Raw genomic sequence first — 17,270 nt, 5'->3', positions numbered from 1 at the left:
TATTTTTATTTTCAAAAAAAATTTATTTATTTTACTTATTTATTTTATTTTTGGCTGTGTTGGGTCTTCGTTGTTGTGTGCAGCCTTTCTCTAGTTGTGGCGAGCGGGGGCTACTCTTTGTTGCAGTGCGTGGGCTTCTCATTGCAGTGGCTTCTTTTGTTGCGGGGCACGGGCTCTGGGCGAGCAGGCTTCAGTAGTTGTGGCACGTGGGCTCAGTAGCTGTGGCTTGCGGGCTCTAGAGCTCAGGCTCAGTAGTTGTGGTGCACGGGCTTAGTTGCTCCGTGGCATATGGGACCTTCCCAGGCCAGGGCTCAAACCCGTGTCCCCTGCATTGGCAGGTGGATTCTTAACCACTGTGCCAACAGGAAAGCCCAACACTGTGATTTAAATTTGCATTCCCTATGTGACTAATAATCTTGAGCACCTTTTCATATATTTGTTGACCGTTTGAGTACCCTGCTTTTATGATGTTTCCATGCCTTTTGTCCATTTTCACTGAGTTTTCTGGCTTATTTTATTGATTTGTAGGTGTTCTTTATATATTCTAGATAAGGATACTTTGTGAGATATATGAATTCCAACACTCCCACTTTGCAGCTTGCCTTTCACTCTTATCATGTTGTCTTCTGATGAACAAACGTTCTTAATTTCTTTTTTTTGGCCGCGCAGCCCACAGGTGGGATCTCAGTTCCTCAACCAGGGATCAAATCTGTGCTCACTGTAGGGGGAGAATGGAGTCTTAACCTCTGGACCACCAGGGAAGTCCCCCCAAATTCTTAATATTAGTGGTGTAGTTGATCAATCTGCTTCTTTATGGTTAGTGTTGTGTGTGTGCATGTGCGTGTGGGTGTGTGTGCTAATTGTGAGACATTGTTGCGTATTCCAATATGATGAAGACATTATTTTATATTATCTTGTAGATAGAAGAAGCTTTATTGTTTTTACCATTTACACATGTCTACAATCCTGCTACAACTGGTTTTTATGTATGGAGGGAAGTTTGGGTCAAGATTCATTTCTTTTCCTATGTGGTTATTTGATGGACTTGATATCATTTATTTAATTAATTTATTTAATAAATTTATTTATTTAGTTTTGGCTGCGTTGGGTCTTTGTTGCTGTGTGTGGGCTTTCTCTAGTTGTGGCGAGCAGGGGCTACTCTTCGATGCAGTGCCTGGGCTTCTCATTGCAGTGGCTTCTCTTTGTTGCGGAGTATGGGCTCTAGGCACACAAGCTTCAGTAGTTGTGGCATGTGGGCTCAGTAGTTGTGGCTCATGGGCTCTAGAGCACAGGCTGAGTAGTTGTGGCACACGGGCTTAGTTGCTCCGCAGCATGTGGGATCCTCCCGGACCAGGGCTCGAACCCGTGTTCCCTGAATTGGTAGGTGGATTCTTAACCACTGCGCCACCAGGGAAGTCCTTGATATCATTTATTGACAGAACCGTCCTTTCTCCATTTCCCTGCAGTGACGCCTTTCTCATGAGTAAGTGACCATATATGTGTGGGACTGTTTTGGGACATTTTATTGTGTTCCAGTGGTCTATTTGTCTATCCTTCTAGGGTTATCACACATCCTATAGCTTTACAATAAATCTCGATATCAAATATTATTAAAAAACCCTAGATTTGGAATTAAAAGAATATTTTTAAATGAATAAAAGTAAAAAAGTGACAGCAAATTGTGCAGAATATTTCAAGAGAATTTTATAGTCGTATTAGAAAAGAAGTACCAAAAATCAATTATCTAAGTAAGTTTTTCAAGATTTCAGAAAAATAACAGCAAACAAAAGAAATAATGAAGGTAATCTCAAGTACTAATTAGATAGAAAACACTTGAATAATGGGAAAAAAATAAAATCAAAAGTTTTTCCTTAAAATAACTAATAAAACTGATAAGCCTCTAGGAAGATGAATCAAGGGAAAAAAAGAGAGAAAGCACAGTGACCTAGATCAGGAATGAAGTAAAGGACATCACTACCTTTTGACATGAAAGGGTAAAAAAACATTATGAACAATTAATCAGTAAATTTGAAAATTCAAGTGAAAATTTAAAATTCCTTGAAAAATGTTACTAACCAAAACTTTATTTAATACAAATGTGAACCCATAATTAATCCTTTCCACAAAGAAAACTCTAAGCCCATACAGCTTTATCAGTGAATTATTTATACACTTAAGGAAAAAATAACTCCAATCTTTTTTTTTTTTTAGTATTTATTTATTTGGCTGCGCGGGGTCTTAGTTGCGGCACGCAGGCTCTTAGTTGCAGCATGTGGGATCTAGTTCTGTGACCAGGAATCGAACCTGAGCCCCCTCCATTGGGAGCACGGAGTCTTAGCCACCAGACCACCAGGGAAGTCCCAATAACTCCAATCTTACACAACCTCTTTCAGAAAGTAAAAAATGAGTGTAAACTTTCCAGTTTGTTTGATAAGGTCAACATAATCTTGATATCAAAGCCTGAAAAGGATATTATTTAAGGGAACAGATGTATATGTATGACTGCTTTACTTTGTTATAAAGCAGAAACTAAAAAAAAAAAAGGATATTATTTAAAAGGAAATATTACAGTCCAATCTCTCTCATGAATGAAAATTTAAAAATCCTAGCTACAATACTAGCCAATTGAATATGGCAATATATACAAAGGATACTACTTCACAATTAAGTTTTATTATAGGAATGCAAAACTGGCTTAACAGGGACTTCCCTGGTGGTGCAGTGGTTAAGAATCCTCCTGCCAATGCAGGGGACACGGGTTTGATCCCCGGTCAGGGAAGATCCCACATGCCGCGAAGCAACTAAGCCTGTGCACCACAGCTACTGAGCCTGCACTCTAGAGCCTGCAAGCCACAACTACTGAAGCCCGTGTGCCTAGAGCCTGCGCTCCACAAAAGAAGCCACTGCAATGAGAAGCCCGCACACCACAACAAAGAGTAGCCCCTGCTCGCTGCAACTAGAAAAAGCCCACATGCAGCAACGAAGACCCAATGCAGCAAGAAAGAAAGAAGGAAAGAAAGAAAGAAAGAAAAAGATTGGCTTAACATTTGAAAATCAATTAATGTAATTCACATCATAATCAGATAAAGGAAAGAAATTATGATCATATTAACAGATTCAGAAAAAAAATCATTTGATTAGATTCAATACCTGTTCGTGATTTTAAAAAAGAAAAAAAATGTAAAGTCTTGGCAATTTAAGATTAGAAAGTATTTTTAATTTGATAAAGGATATTTACCAAAAAAGCTCATACATGTACTCATAGACATATGTACAAGAATATTAGTTTTGATGTACGTATTGCTTATAGAAGCAAAAAATTTTAAGTACATACATGTCCATTAGTAAGGGATAAGTTACATACATCATAACCTAAAAATCTAGCTGTCACAATGACACAGATTAATAGGTTTCTTTCACTCTGTCTTATTTGCGTGCATATTATAGATGACTCTTTCCCTTGGGGAAGTTTTATTTTTTTCACTGTAGGTTTTGTCTCCTGCCCTTGCCCCCCAGGGTTAACTTCTGGACAACCTTGTTAGTTTTCTTTGTGGCATAAGGTTTAGAGACTACTCTTATCTTTGAAAATCTATCCTTGTCTGTTAGCCTTTTCCAAGACATACCAAAACACTTTTTAAAAATATTAAAGCTATAGCTGAAATCAACTGAGCAAGATGTTCTCTGAGGTCAGAGTTTCTGGAGATCTGAACAGGTATCAGTGCTGAAGCAAGGGAAGCTGCTTGACCAGGTTGATAAGATTTATCAAGGCTTGTGGTTAATTTAGCTGATAGGTGTCCCACTCAGGCTATTCTCACATCTTAAATTTTAGTTCTCTGAAAAACCTCCATGTGCCTGGGATTCTCCCCATGTGTTCCTACTCCAGTCAGTGGAATGCCCAGTTAAACTCGGCAAGACAGCTTTGATTGACATCACTGAGCTCAGATGAATAGTCAGATCTTACTTATCTCAAAGTCTCATGTCCATCCACCTTTGGAGGATTTTACTTAGTCATACTTTTTTAGTCATCTCAATTTTTCTTACGGGAGCAGACATTTTAGAATATTAAATACTTGATATGTGTAACCCATTAGGATGAATATTATTCTCTTACAAAGGGCACATGAGGCTCTCATATGAAAAGTGCATTGTTTTTTATATGTAATGATTTCATTAAGCCACTACTTATTTAGGTGTCATTGATCAATGGGTTAAACAGTTATAAGCCAAGTGCTAGTCTTTTTTGGAAGGTGGCTTGCCTGTCTACTTAGCACATGGTACATCACAATGAAAATATTTGCTCAATTTACTGAGTTTAAATTTAAATGAATTGAATTATCATGCTTTGAGGTTTTCGCTTAGCTAAGACTTTCTGGGAAAGTTATATTTAAAGTAATAAATGGATAAAACACTTAAAAATCTAACACTCTTATGAAAACCTGCAGTGAATCCTAACCCAAGCTCCTCTTTCAAGCCTTAATGCCTTTGCTCATGTGTTTTCTCTTAAAAGCTACCCATCCACTCTAATTTCCATGATACCCTTAATCAGAATTTATCATTCTTTTCTTTACATTACTAGTATCTTCAATTAGGACTTGAACTGTTCTGCCTGATTTTCAGATTTACTTCAAGATCTTCCCTATTGTACTAGTCTCCTTGAGTTTTGGTATTATACAATGACTTGGAGCATGTTACTTCTTGTTTTCTGGAAGAATTAGTCTAGCATTGCTATAATTTCAAAATAGGCTAATTGCTATTATTAAAAAAAAAAAACTCACCTCAAAATCTCAGTGGTGCAACATAATAAAAGTTTATTCCTCACTTATTTCTTGCTCATAGTCCAGTATGGGTTTTGCATGGGGATAAGGAGGGACTCTGCTCCATACATTCAGGGACCTAAGCTCTTTACATTCTAGAGGATCTATCATCTCCTAAGGCCTTGAACTCCTCCTCTGGGTCCTCTGCATCTAGCAAATAAAGGAAGAGAGATAAACAGTGTGAAGGATCATGCAGGAGATTTTTTTAATAGGAACTATGCCTGAAGACAGTTTACATCAACTCTACCCACCTTCCATTGGCCAGAACCCACTCACATGGCCACACTTAACTGCAAAGGAGGCTCGGAGATGTGGACAGTTTTGTGCCCCAGAGGAAAAGAAAATATACCTTGTCGCATAGCCTTATCTCTACCATCATCTATTCTTCTGTCAGCAAATACCTGTTTTTTCCTTCTTTCCACACAAAGTACATACACCTTCCCTCTACAAGGGAAAAAACACAAAGTCTCATCCTGTCATGGAACCCAGCACAATGTACAGGATCTCTGGGAAATGTGCAGTCTTCTCCATCAGTATCAAATGTGGCTCCTTGTAATCTGGCAAACTATTAACAAAAAAGCCATGGTATCTGTAGCCCTTACACCCAGTACTGTAGCAGCAGAGCAAAGACAATTTGTACTCTCTTGTTCCTTGAATATTTGGTAGCTCTTATCTATAAACCACTTCACTCTAGTGCTTCCTTTTTGTGAGTTTTATTTATTATTATTTTATTATAATTTTTTTCTTTTTTGGAGTTTTAAAACTTCTGATTCAATTTCAGTGGTGTCTGTGGAAATTTCCTTTTCTTTTTCTTTTTGAGTTGAGTTTAGCAATTCACAATTTTTCTAAGAATTTTTCCATTTCCCCTAAACTTTTAAATTTGTCTTAAAGTTAATAGTATTTTTCTGTTATTTTAAAAATTCCTTTATCTGCTCTCCTTTTCTTATTGTTATAATTGTTCACTTGTGTCATCTCACTTTTTTTCTAGATTGGTCTTGCCAGAGGTGACTTATTTTATAAATATTTTCATAGAACCAAATTTTGACTGCAATGATTCTTTCTTCTGAATATTTCTTAGATCATTAATTTCCAATTTTATATGTATTACTTTCATATGGAATATTTTCTTTTTAAAAAGATTAATTCTGTAAGTTGGATGTTTATTAATTTTCAGCCTTCCTCTTTTTCAGTACATATATTTAAGGCCATGAATTCTTTCTGAGCACCATTTTAGCTGAATTCCATGATTGTTCTCATGATTTTGTAATTACTTTAAGCATTCATAATTTCTATTATGTTTACTCCTTTCCCCATGAGTTATTAAGAAGTACCTTCCCCCAAATATATGGAGTTTTAAAAGTTAATTACTATTCTTTTCTTACCTAATTGCTGTGGATTATGACATATGGTACATGATATCAGTTGTATGAAACTTGAGACTTGAGTTTAAATTTGAAATCTGAGATTTATTTTATGGCCTGATATGTAATTTTCATAAGTGGTCTTTGTATGCTTGAGAAGAATGCATATTCTGCAGTTGTTGAAATCTCTGAAAATTTCTACATATTTTCATTATGTCAAGATTGTTCATTGTATTTTCAAAACCATATAATCTTACTGAGTTCTGTCTGCTTGGTCTGTCAAATATTAATAGAGCTGTCATACTCTCCCTTTATGATAGTAGTTCATTAACTTTTACCAGGAATTCCATTTATATTTGCTTTATATATTTTGAAGCTATGTTATAAGATGCATGTTACAAACTATGTTAGAAGCTATGTTACAAGTTTAACATTTTTATACCTTCCTGGTGAATTAAATTATTTTTCCATAATATTGATCCATCTTATCTCTAGTAGTGCTTTGCATCTTAAAATCTATTTTATCTGTTATTAATAGAGCAACATTAGCTTTCTTTTAGTTAGTATTTGCCTGGTTTACCTCTTTCAATCCTACTGTAACCTTTCTCTGTCCTTAGCTTTTAGGTGTTCAGATTATAGTTGGATTTTTGAAACGGTAGTCAGTTTCAGATTGAATTTAAATGGTATAAAATGGAACTCAATGGTGTTTGTATATTGATATCAAAAAATTGTTTTACCCTGGTAGTTCATGTATACTCTAAAGTGGTAGAGACTAAGTGTAGTCTGTGTCAAGTAGTGAGGACACTTTCAGGGCAGAGATAGGAACCAATATTCCCTTTACTGGGAATTTGCCGGTTTGAAACTATACTCTCCAGGAGGATATTCCTCTGGAAGGTGGGATCATAGGACACACTAGCGTATACATAACCTTAAAATCCCGATCCTTCTAAGTGTTTTCCAATAAGTAGAACATAGATGTATAGCTCGGGGGAAACCACACAAAACTAAACTGAAGGTTTGCTAATACCAACCTCATACCTCACATCTGTTTTGCATAAACTAAGGACCACTCCCTAAGATGGTCAGTTTTCCAAACGGAGGAATTTGGTTAGAAACTGCAACATTCCAGTTCCAATCCCACTGTCTTTACTATTTCCAGTGGCTATCTTATAAACTAGCCAATCAGGTCTGGGCTATGTAACTATCGCCAGCAAAACCCTTCTAATCCAGGGGATTGCTCTTCTAATTTTTCTTCTGGTGCTTTTATTCAACAGTCTCTTCTGCTGCTGCTGTTGTAGCTGTTGATGGGTTTCACCAGTACTTGCTGAGGCCACTTAGAAATTATGTTCCACACGTGGTGCCCCTCACCGCATGCCCAAAGAATTTAGCTCCCGCTGCCATGTATGTCAGAAGCATGCTGCAGTATTGGGGGGCAGTTTTGCCTGCCCAGTGAAGTCCAGTGATGCTGCTTCAAGGTCATTTTGCCTCCCCAATCCCCACATCTAATTAAGTGTGCACTGGAAGTGCACCTAACCAAGCCCTCCCTCCATTCGCTGTTTGGGAAAGAGCTTAGTGACTGCGGGTCTGCTGACCCCAGTCCTGTGAGGGGAGGTCACATGGCAATCCATTTTCGTCAAAGCTTGGTGTTCTGTCTCAGTCATTTCCCATCCTAGGACATCAGCCTGCTCCCGGCAAAATGAGGATCCAGGCCCCTAAGGCTCTTTCCACGGTCTCCTCTTTCCCTTAGATTCTAGGTTTACATCTGTGAATGGGCCTGGAGCCTTCTCTTTGGACCTCTCTAAGCCCTTCTGTCCTGAAGATCAGACACACACGGAAGGCTCTATAACCTTTCTTTATTTATCACTGAGAATCAAAGTAAAATATAAACTTTCATAAACTTGCTCTGTGTTACTGTCCGAATGTAACTGGTATAAAATGAGACTTGATGTTTGTATACTGACATCAAAAAACATTGTTTTGGGCTTCGCTGGTGGCGCGGTGGTTAAGAATCTGCCTGCCAATGCAGGGGACACGGTTTCGAGCCCTGGTCTGAGAAGATCCCCCATGCCGGGGAGCAACTAAGCCCATGCGCCACAACTACTGAGCCCACGAGCTGCAACTACTGACACCCGCGTGCCTAGAGCCCGTGCTCCGCAACAAGAGAAGCCACCGCAATGAGGAGCCCTCACATGGCAACGCAGAGTAGCCCCCACTCTCCGCAACTAGAGAGAGCCCATGCGCAGCAATGAAGACCCGACGCGGCCGAAAATAAATAAATAAATAAATGATAAAAACAACAACAACAAAACATTGTTTTATTCTCCAAGTTCACATAGCCTCTAACTAAAGAGGCAGAGACTAAGTGTAGTCTGTGTCAGGTGGTGAGGACAATTTGAGGGCAGAAATAAGAACCAGAATTCCTGACTCCCTTTACCCGATTTGTTGTCTACCAGACTGTGAACTCCACCATAGCAGGGATGATGTATTATTCATTTCTGAATGTTCAGAGCATGGCATGAGTCCTGGTACATGATGACACTCAGATTGTTAAACTGAAATAATACATCTTTGTTTCACCCTTTCCAAATGTAACTTTTGGAGGGGATTTTTACTGGGCCTGTTCTATATCTGCGCTCAGTGCTAGGGACCAATCGACTGTGAGATCCCATAGCAAGCAACTGGGAGATTCACAGACGGAGAGAACAGACGTGTGGTTGCCAAGGGGGAGAGGGAGAGGGAGAGGGATGGACTGGGAGTTTGGGGTGAGTAGATACAAACTATTACATTTAGAATGGATAAACAACAAGGTCCTACTGTAGAGCACAGGGAACTATACCCAATCTCCTGGCATAAACCATAATGGAAAAGAATATTAAAAAAAGAATGCATAGGGCTTCCCTGGTGGCACAGTGGTTGAGGGTCCGCCTGCTGATGCAGGGGACACGGGTTCGTGCCCTGGTCCGGGAGGATTCCACATGCCACGGAGCGGCTGGGCCCGTGAGCCATGGCCGCTGAGTGTGGGCGTCCAGAGCCTGTGCTCCGCAACGGGAGAGGCCACCACAGTGAGAGGCCCGTGTACCGCAAAAACAAAAACCAAAACAAAACTAAAAAGAATGTATATATGTGTATAACTGAGTCACCTTGCTGTACAGCAGACATTAGCACAACATTGTAAGTCAACTATACTTCGATTAAAGAGAAAAAGGAGATTCTGTTCCAGTTTCAGCATATCCAGGCCTCTTTCTGTGTCTCTGAGCCAGAGGAAGCAGGGGTGTGTGGGGCACAGCTCCAGCTATGATTGAAGGAGTACCTCAGTTGGGCAGGCTTGAGATGCTCATGTGAATCATTAGCAGTAGTTGGGAGTGACCTTTCAAAAGGATATTGTCATCACTCAGTGTGACTCAGATGGAAAAGGGGCCTTGTGATACTTTTGAGGAAAAACCAGTGGAAGATTTTACTGTAGATGGAAAGGAGAAGGGTTGCTTGAGGGCAGATTCAAATACTAGACTAGAAAAACCCAGCTTCCGTGGTAAGTTGTTTACCAAGATGGCTGCCAACAATTCTTCCTGTCACTGTGCACACATTCCACTCCTTCTATCAAGAGGTGAAGTCTATGATCCCTCTCCTTGAATTGGGGCTGGTTCTCTGACTTGCTTTGACCAACAGAATGGGGCATACGTGATGCTGTAGGACTTGTGGGCCTAGGCCTGAAAGGCCTTGCAGCTTTTGTTTATACCTTCTCAGAGGCCAGAGGCCATGTAAAGAAGTCTGGGTTATCCAGCTAAGAGGCCGCATGGAAAGAGAGAGGCCCTGGAAGATGAGAGTCCATGTAGAGGAGAAATCAGGTTCCCCAGGTGACAGGCAGCACATGGGAGTGAGGCCATCTTGGATCCTTCATTCATGGTTGAGCCTCCCAAGCTGACACCACATGGAGCAGAGACGAGCCATCCTGCTGAGCCCTGCTTGAATGCCTGCCCCACAGAATTGGGAGCAATAAAATTGTTGTCATTACATTTTGGAGTTATGCAGCCACAGGTAACTGAAACTGCTCCAGTGAGTGGCCAGGTGATGGAGTGACTCCTTTTGGTATTTGCATGGTGTCTTTGTTGCTTCTGGCAGTGGAACTGGGATGCGTGCATTCACAGGGAAGATTGAGATTGCCTCCATCAGACAGCATGCGAGGGCATTGCCAGGTCTTCTTGCCTGTTCTCAGGCAAGAACCTGTGAGCAGGTTCTCAATCTAGAGCCATCCAGATACTTCCACCTGGTTGGCCTTGGCACCCAGAAGTCACAAAGATAAAAGAATGAATCACCGGTATAGTGAGACAAAGATTCCTTAAGAGCATGCCTGTGTGAGTGAGTTGGTAAGTAACACCACTAGGAAGTCCTGGGTGAATTTAAAATCCAAATTGCCAGGCTGTCTTTGCTTGCAGATGGTGCCCAGGATTAAGGTTGTGATGCTAACCTTGGATGTGGTGAATCTCAGGTCTGGTATCTATTCCTGTCTTGTTCTCAGTGTCAGTCTTGCCTGTTAGTCCAGTCTGTCTAATGGGAAGACCCAGACTTGCTCTTATCAGTTTTTTTTTTTCCTAGGGATTCATGTTCTGGCTTTGTCCAGGCAGCCCATGTTCCAGCCTGCCTACGTCTCTAGATACCACCTGTTCAGGACTTTGTCCTGCTGTCTGTCCAGTCCCCTCTTCTTGCCCTGTTAAGACTTGCTTGCCTGGACTACCACCTGTTGTTTACTGACATCTGTACGGTACCCCGTTCCATCTGTTTTCTTCACTTCCTTATAGGCCCTAGTATTTGATTTTCCTACCTTCAGTTCCTGCTAGGTCTTCACTGAATCTGCTCCATTCCATTGAAATGTTGGGGCCAAGTAAGGCTGTGTCCAACACAGAGTATAATTCTTCATGATAGCCTTTAGATATTTGATCACAACTTTTCCATCACCTTTCATCATCTATCTCTTTAGGCTAAGTCTTGCTGGCTCCCACATTATCAAGGTCACCCATCTACGGCTATAAGTTAGCTTGTCAATATTTCTCCTAAAAGGTGGTGTACAGAAGTGATTTGCAGACTTCAACAGAGGATATAGTAGGGATATAATTTCCTATGATAAGGACATTATGTTTTATAAATTATGCCTACATTTATGTTATTAATTGCATTAACATTTTAAAGGGGTTTCATCACAGGTAGAACAAGGTTCTGTAGGCCCTAAACCTTATATAACTTTAGGGATTCTTTAAAAAAAGTAATAAAATTATGCATACAGTTTCAAGGCCTGTGTAGTTTCAAGGATTAATTTCATTGTAAATCTGCCTTTAACTTTGTAATAGTATTGTCTTGTAATATTCCCAGGTCTTCTTTACCAGAACTGCTTTCTAGTCAGACTTCCCCTCTATAGTAGTTAACATACCTTATTAAGTTTTACTTGGCTGCTTAGCATTGGGGGCATTAAGTAAGTTAACTCATGTGTGGGACTGCAAACAATGCCTGGCACATAAAGCACATAGTAAATGTTAGCTTTTATTATTTTTATTATTCCCTGGCAGGACCTTAGCAAGTAACTTATATTCCTGACTCTTACTTTTCTCTTTGATGTAATGAAGATAATACTTGCCTTGCCTTTTTCATAAAGTTCCTGTGAGGATCAAATGATAAAATATGTTAATGTGCTTTGTTAACTGAAAATATCATATGCACGGAAGGCATTGTAACTGAGGTTTGATTTGACATTGTTAATTTTAGAAAAGGCTCTGTTTAGGAAAGAAAAGAAGACTTTGGCCGAGGTGCAGTCTCTAAAGACCTCCGACGAGGTGCGAGGGGGCAAAGGACAAGAGGTACATGTGTGCCAGATGCTAGAGGCAATGACTTGGACAGCCCGTTTGACATGCCAAGGTTCAGAAAAGAAGAAATAGGTAGAATCTGAAAGAAGGCGATCTAATTATACAAAAGAACGGGGAGGTATCGTTTGTGTGTGTACGTGTGTCTTTCCACAATCGGCCTGAACCTAGGTTTCCAGCCTTCAGCCACATCCTGCTCTGCAATCCTCCCACCTAGGTTTCCAGCCTTCAGCCACATCCTGCTCTGCAATCCTCCCAGGCCCCCGCCTGGAGATCCTATCCACACTTTGGGTTCAGCATAAAAGCCCCTCCTCCAGTGGGCTTCCCCAATCCCTCCAGTCCCTCCCACAGGAAGAATAAACGGTTCCCTGCCACTGCCCTCTCTGTGAAAGCACTTCTTCCACTCTAGACTGAGGAGAATCTAGTTTTCCTTATTTCTGTATCAACAGGGCCTAGCCTGGGGTAAAGGTTTAGTCAATGGATTCACTTTGAAGAAATAACTTTTGAAAGTTGACAAAAGGGCATTTAAGATCGGGATTCGCGGGTAACAAAGGCTTGCACACAGGCATCAGCACTCATTATCCAGGGCATCTCCGAGGGCGAGACGCGTCCTTCCAGCGCAGGGTACCCGACCCGGGCGCGCGGCGAATCCCTAGGGAAGGGTCGCCCGGGCTGGCGCGGGGGCGTGGCCTGGGCACAGGGGGCGTGTCGCAGCCCGCGGGGGTTTCCGCACCCGGTGCGCGTCCGGCGGGGGCGCGGGAGGGGCTTCCGCCGCGAGGGGGCGGGGCTGGCGCGCGGAGTCCTCTGACGGACTCAGCCAGGGAATTTCAATTTGAAACCTACGGGAGGGAGGAGGCGGGTGTTGCGGCCGGCGGCTGCCGCTGAAGCTGGACGGGTCCCTGCGGCGAGCGAGCTCCTGAGTGCGGCGTCCGGGTAAGGAGGTGTGCGGAGCTGCGGAATGGCGGGCCCGGGGCGGGGTATCCCGGGCAGAGCGTCTGGTCCCTCCGGAGCTGCAGGGGCGTCTCGGATTTTTCCTGAGACTGCAGCTGGGAAGCTGATCCTGGGCAGGAAGCGGTGGCGGGACGGTTCCACCAGGAGGGGGAGGGCTGCCGGCTTTGGGGTTTTCTGCGACTCCCTGTCTTCTCTCCTACTAGTTCCCGCCCCGGGGACCGGGTCCTGTTGTTGCTCCAGGCCGGATCCCTGCTTCCCCGCTCCACTGCGGTCCCCCACTTCTCCCTTCTCGGGAGCCGGGGCCGCGTCTCGTCGGCGCCGGGAGAGGTGGGGGCCTGGTGAGGACTGCGCCGGCCCCGCGGGGGTGCGGTGGGCTCAGGATCACGCGTCCCGGGCCCCGCGGAGCGGCTGCAGGAGGGATCCGGCTCCATCCTGGGCGCGGGCCGCGAGCCGCGGCGCGCGAGCCTGTCCCAGTTCGGAGCGGCCGTCCTCCTTCGACTGTTGGCGATGAGCGCGGGGGCTTGGGGTACGCGGCGGCGGCGTCGCCTTTCTGGAGGATGATTTTGGGAGAGGAAACGCAGGCGAGGACGCCGCGCGTCCCTCGGCCGACCGCGCGCGTGGGCGCTGCGTGGAGCCGGGCGAGGGCCGCGTCAGTCCCAAGCACGGTGCGCGTCCCCCGCCGCCACTCGCTCTGTCCCGCAGGACGGGTGCGACCTGGCCGATTGGGAGAGAAGCGCACGTTTTGCTCTCTAATCCGTGCAGTCCCGGCACTCAGGCCATCTCACTACCCATGGCTTATTTTTCTCCTCTAGATTTGAGGGCAGAGGGTTGGGAGGGTTGTTAGTTGAGCTGCAGGGGAAGGACCAGGAGAACAGAACAGAAAGAGCAGGGTTGGAATCGGAGTCTAAATCTCCAGCCCCAGACGCTGCCTGCGGCAGCCGGGATGTCTACTGGAAGCCGTCGGTCATCATGCTTCCCGAGATCGCTCATCTCCCTTGAGGTCAGGGTTTTTTGGTGAAGTGAGAAGAGCTCTCGCCTAGAGTCTATTATTTTTTTTTTGGGGGGGGGTGTCTCTGTGGAGCCCTCCCTATTGACCTAGGACGCCTTAAATTACATTTCTTATCACCACCACCGGTGCCCGTTTTTAAGAGCCCTGGTGGGTTGCGAGGGAAGGTAGAACCTAGAGGACCTGTGAATATATTTTCTCTTTTCTGAATCACATCTTTTCCTCAGTTTTTTGAACTTCTCGCATCTGAAATGGCACGTGTATGCTAGACGTCTTGTTCTTGTTACTGTTATTTAACCTTTTCTTTTAACAAATGAATCTTAACAGTTTTTCCTTTATTCTTCCGTTTTATTCAGTGACCTTTTAATTTTTCCCCTTGTTTTTTTCTTCTCACCGGCATCTATTATTTCTGTATCCTCTGTGTATAGTACTGTATTGAGAATTAGAATTTTGGCCCATGTTCTATCACATTTCCCATTGGATTTAGGACTTGAGGGAAACTGAGTCAATTTCTTGGCCACAGGAGCTGGGATTTAGAATTTCCAGTCTTTGAACAGGTTTTACTGGGAAACGAATAACACTTCATCCTATTCAGTTTCTGTTTGGAGGGCTCTTTGCTGTGAGAAATCACTGGATTGCTGTTGCAGCCACGGATGGGGCTGCATTGCAGTGCAATCTTGGATCGTGATAAGGGCCAACTCAATACATCCATCAGGCTGACACGACTTTTAGAATTAGGCTGTGTCACCTGTTCCAGGGATCAGTCCTAAAATTCAATTTGAGAATCACCATCAAACCTCAGATATCTACTTTATAGAGGTTATTGGAGAACTGTACAGGTGGTAATGGCTTGGAACAATGGCGTGGATTTAGGGCTAATTTAATCTTATCCTGTCTTCCTCACTTCTTGGGCAGAATTCCCACTGAAGTCAGTAGTGGTCTTGTGTGTAGAAGGACTGCTGAGAACAAGAGGCTGCTCATTTAGATTAACGGGAGGGGACAGTTTCTTTCCTTTTGAAACATCCCTCTTTAAGAAAGACCTAGTCATAACGGTGCTTTAATCTTTTATCTCTAGTCAAAGTAGTTAGACCTTCCAGAGAAAATATGTGGATGAGTTGAGCCCTCAACTTCAGATTCTTGATACCTAAATTGAATGGGGATTGCCTTGCCTAAAACGGCTAAAAGTGATAAAAAATATCATTTAACGAATTTCAGTAAAATTATTACTAACTTCAGTAAAAACTCTAAATTGTTGTAGAATATTCTCAACTGGGTCCGTATATTAAACTGGGTAAATAAACAACTGGTTATGTATATTAAAATCTGAAACTTAATTCCAAGTAGAAAGAAGCAGATTTGCAGATTTAGGGGACAAATCTGAAGAGGGCTCACCCCAAAAGAACTATGGAAATATAAAACACGAGAATTCAGATAGCCCTTGCTGTATTTGGAGAGGTAGTTTTTAGTACAGGTTGTGTATGTATAGGCTTTAGTGACCGTCTGGGCTCATCATTAGATTTGGAGGTTTCTAAGTTAGTTTTATGCTGATCTGAGTTGGTGAGCTTGTTAGGTCCTTTGCTTCTTAACTAACCGTCTTGTGGTTTACCCTTTCCAAATTACCAGTTCGAAAGGATTGAGTTTAGAAAACCTATCCAGTCAGCAGATCTTAAAAATAGATTTTTAAAAATCTGAACCGTGTGCACGTGGACTTCCCAACCACTTGCTTTCAACTAAAAATACTTGCAAAGATGACAAAGCAGTCTTCAACCAGAATATTTATTGGTAAAATTACTCTGTAATTTAGTAATATTGTATAGTTATGTTTAAGGTCGGGTTTTGCCCTGAATCACCACTCTCATATAATTGACTAGAGAACTACAAAGGTTCTATCTTTGCCACTTTATTTAGGAATGTGGGGTTTATATTTTATATAGCAGAAAGCTAAATATTTTTGAAGATTTGCTTTTGTTTCTGTTTCCACAGGAAAGTATGGGCCTTTTTCTTTGTTTTTTTGAACTAAAGTAGCCTGTTTAAAGGCTATGTGTGGACTTTTTGGAAAAGTATGAATTGCTAGTATTTTTATAAGGCAATAAAATAGTTTATAGGGATCAATACTGCTGAGAATCAAATTTTGCATTTCTAAAAGTCTGTATTGTTTACTTGGGGAAAACAAAGGAAATATGGGGGAAATACCTCCCTACCCCACCTTTATTTAGAAATATTTCCAGTGGCCTTGTTTGTTTTTTTCAGATTCAGAATTACTGTACCTAACCACTGGGTACCCTTACACATTTAAAAGCCTCAAGTAAATGTTTATGCTGGCTTCAGTAGTCAGCAAATACTAGCCAAACACGAATTTACTGCCCTTTTATAGAATCTTGGAATCTCAAGGCTGGACCTTTAGGAGTCAGCAAATCCACTCTCAGCCCTTTCGCCCTCCCCTCAACACACAAACATTTCCAGCCTCTTTGGAAGGCCTGAGTTAACAGAAGATTTGTATATGATTCCCCCACAGATTCCAGACAGAGCATTCTTTGGGAATGCCATTTTTTGGCACAAACCGGCAACCTGATAGTCATAAGATTTCTATCATTACTCTGGCTGAGCAGTGCCCCAAACTAAAATCTAAAATGGAGTTAATGCCTGCTATCATTAACTGGAGGGGAATGGTCTCCAAGTGTAAATACTACAATTATGTAGATGTTACAGTTAAGCCAAAAAGAAAGAAAGAAAGAAAGTTAAAAAAAATAAATTTATTTATTTTATTTTTGGCTGCGTTGGGTCTGTTGCTGCGCACGAGCTTCCTCTAGTTGCGGCGAGCAGGGGCTACTCTTCATTGCGGTGCGCGGGCTTCTCATTGCAGTGGCTTCTCTTGTGGAGCACGGGCTCTAGGCGCGCAGGCTTCGGTAGTTGTGGCACGTGGGCTCAGTAGTTGTGGCGCGTGGGCTTCGATGCTCCATGGCATGTGGGATCTTCCTGGACCAGAGCTCAAACCCGTGTCCCCTGCATTGGCAGGTAGATTCTTAACCACTGCACCACCAGGGAAGTCCCAGAAATCATTTTTAATATCAGATAGAAATAACTGAGATAGTGATAACTAATGTTATTTTTTAGTTTTTTCTATAAAGTACGTGTATTTCGTATGAGAGAGGGAATACATATGTAGAGTTATGTGAAGTACCTATAACATTATGTATACTTAATAAATTTGATAAATCAATTTGTTGAAACTTTATATGATATATTGGAGGCGCTTTTAATTAGGATTCTTTGAAAGTTGGAGTTAACT

At 42.3% G+C, this 17,270-nt stretch overlaps 1 protein-coding gene across 25 annotated transcripts in view; it reads left to right on the top strand.

Moving 5' to 3' along the window:
• Positions 1-12,842: 12,842 nt before the first annotated feature.
• The window catches only part of EPB41L2 (erythrocyte membrane protein band 4.1 like 2), a 277,512-nt gene continuing 273,084 nt past the window's right edge, over positions 12,843-17,270 (top strand). For 17 of the 25 annotated variants that reach the window (XM_081250611.1, XM_081250619.1, XM_081250621.1 and 14 more), the window contains exon 1: positions 12,844-12,957. The gene's annotated coding sequence lies outside the window, so the exon portion shown is untranslated. Of the gene's footprint in view, positions 12,966-13,184; positions 13,314-13,365; positions 13,502-17,270 lie in introns of those variants that run through there. The other 8 variants (XM_081250615.1, XM_081250614.1, XM_081250613.1 and 5 more) reach the window with 5 other exon arrangements.

This window comes from Mesoplodon bidens, assembly GCF_964165515.1.
Source record: "Mesoplodon bidens genome assembly, chromosome: 12".
In the NCBI taxonomy this organism is placed as follows: Eukaryota; Metazoa; Chordata; class Mammalia; order Artiodactyla; family Ziphiidae; genus Mesoplodon; species Mesoplodon bidens.
The sequence above is the reverse complement of the archived record's forward strand: the minus strand, read 5'-3'. Positions and strand labels throughout refer to the sequence as shown.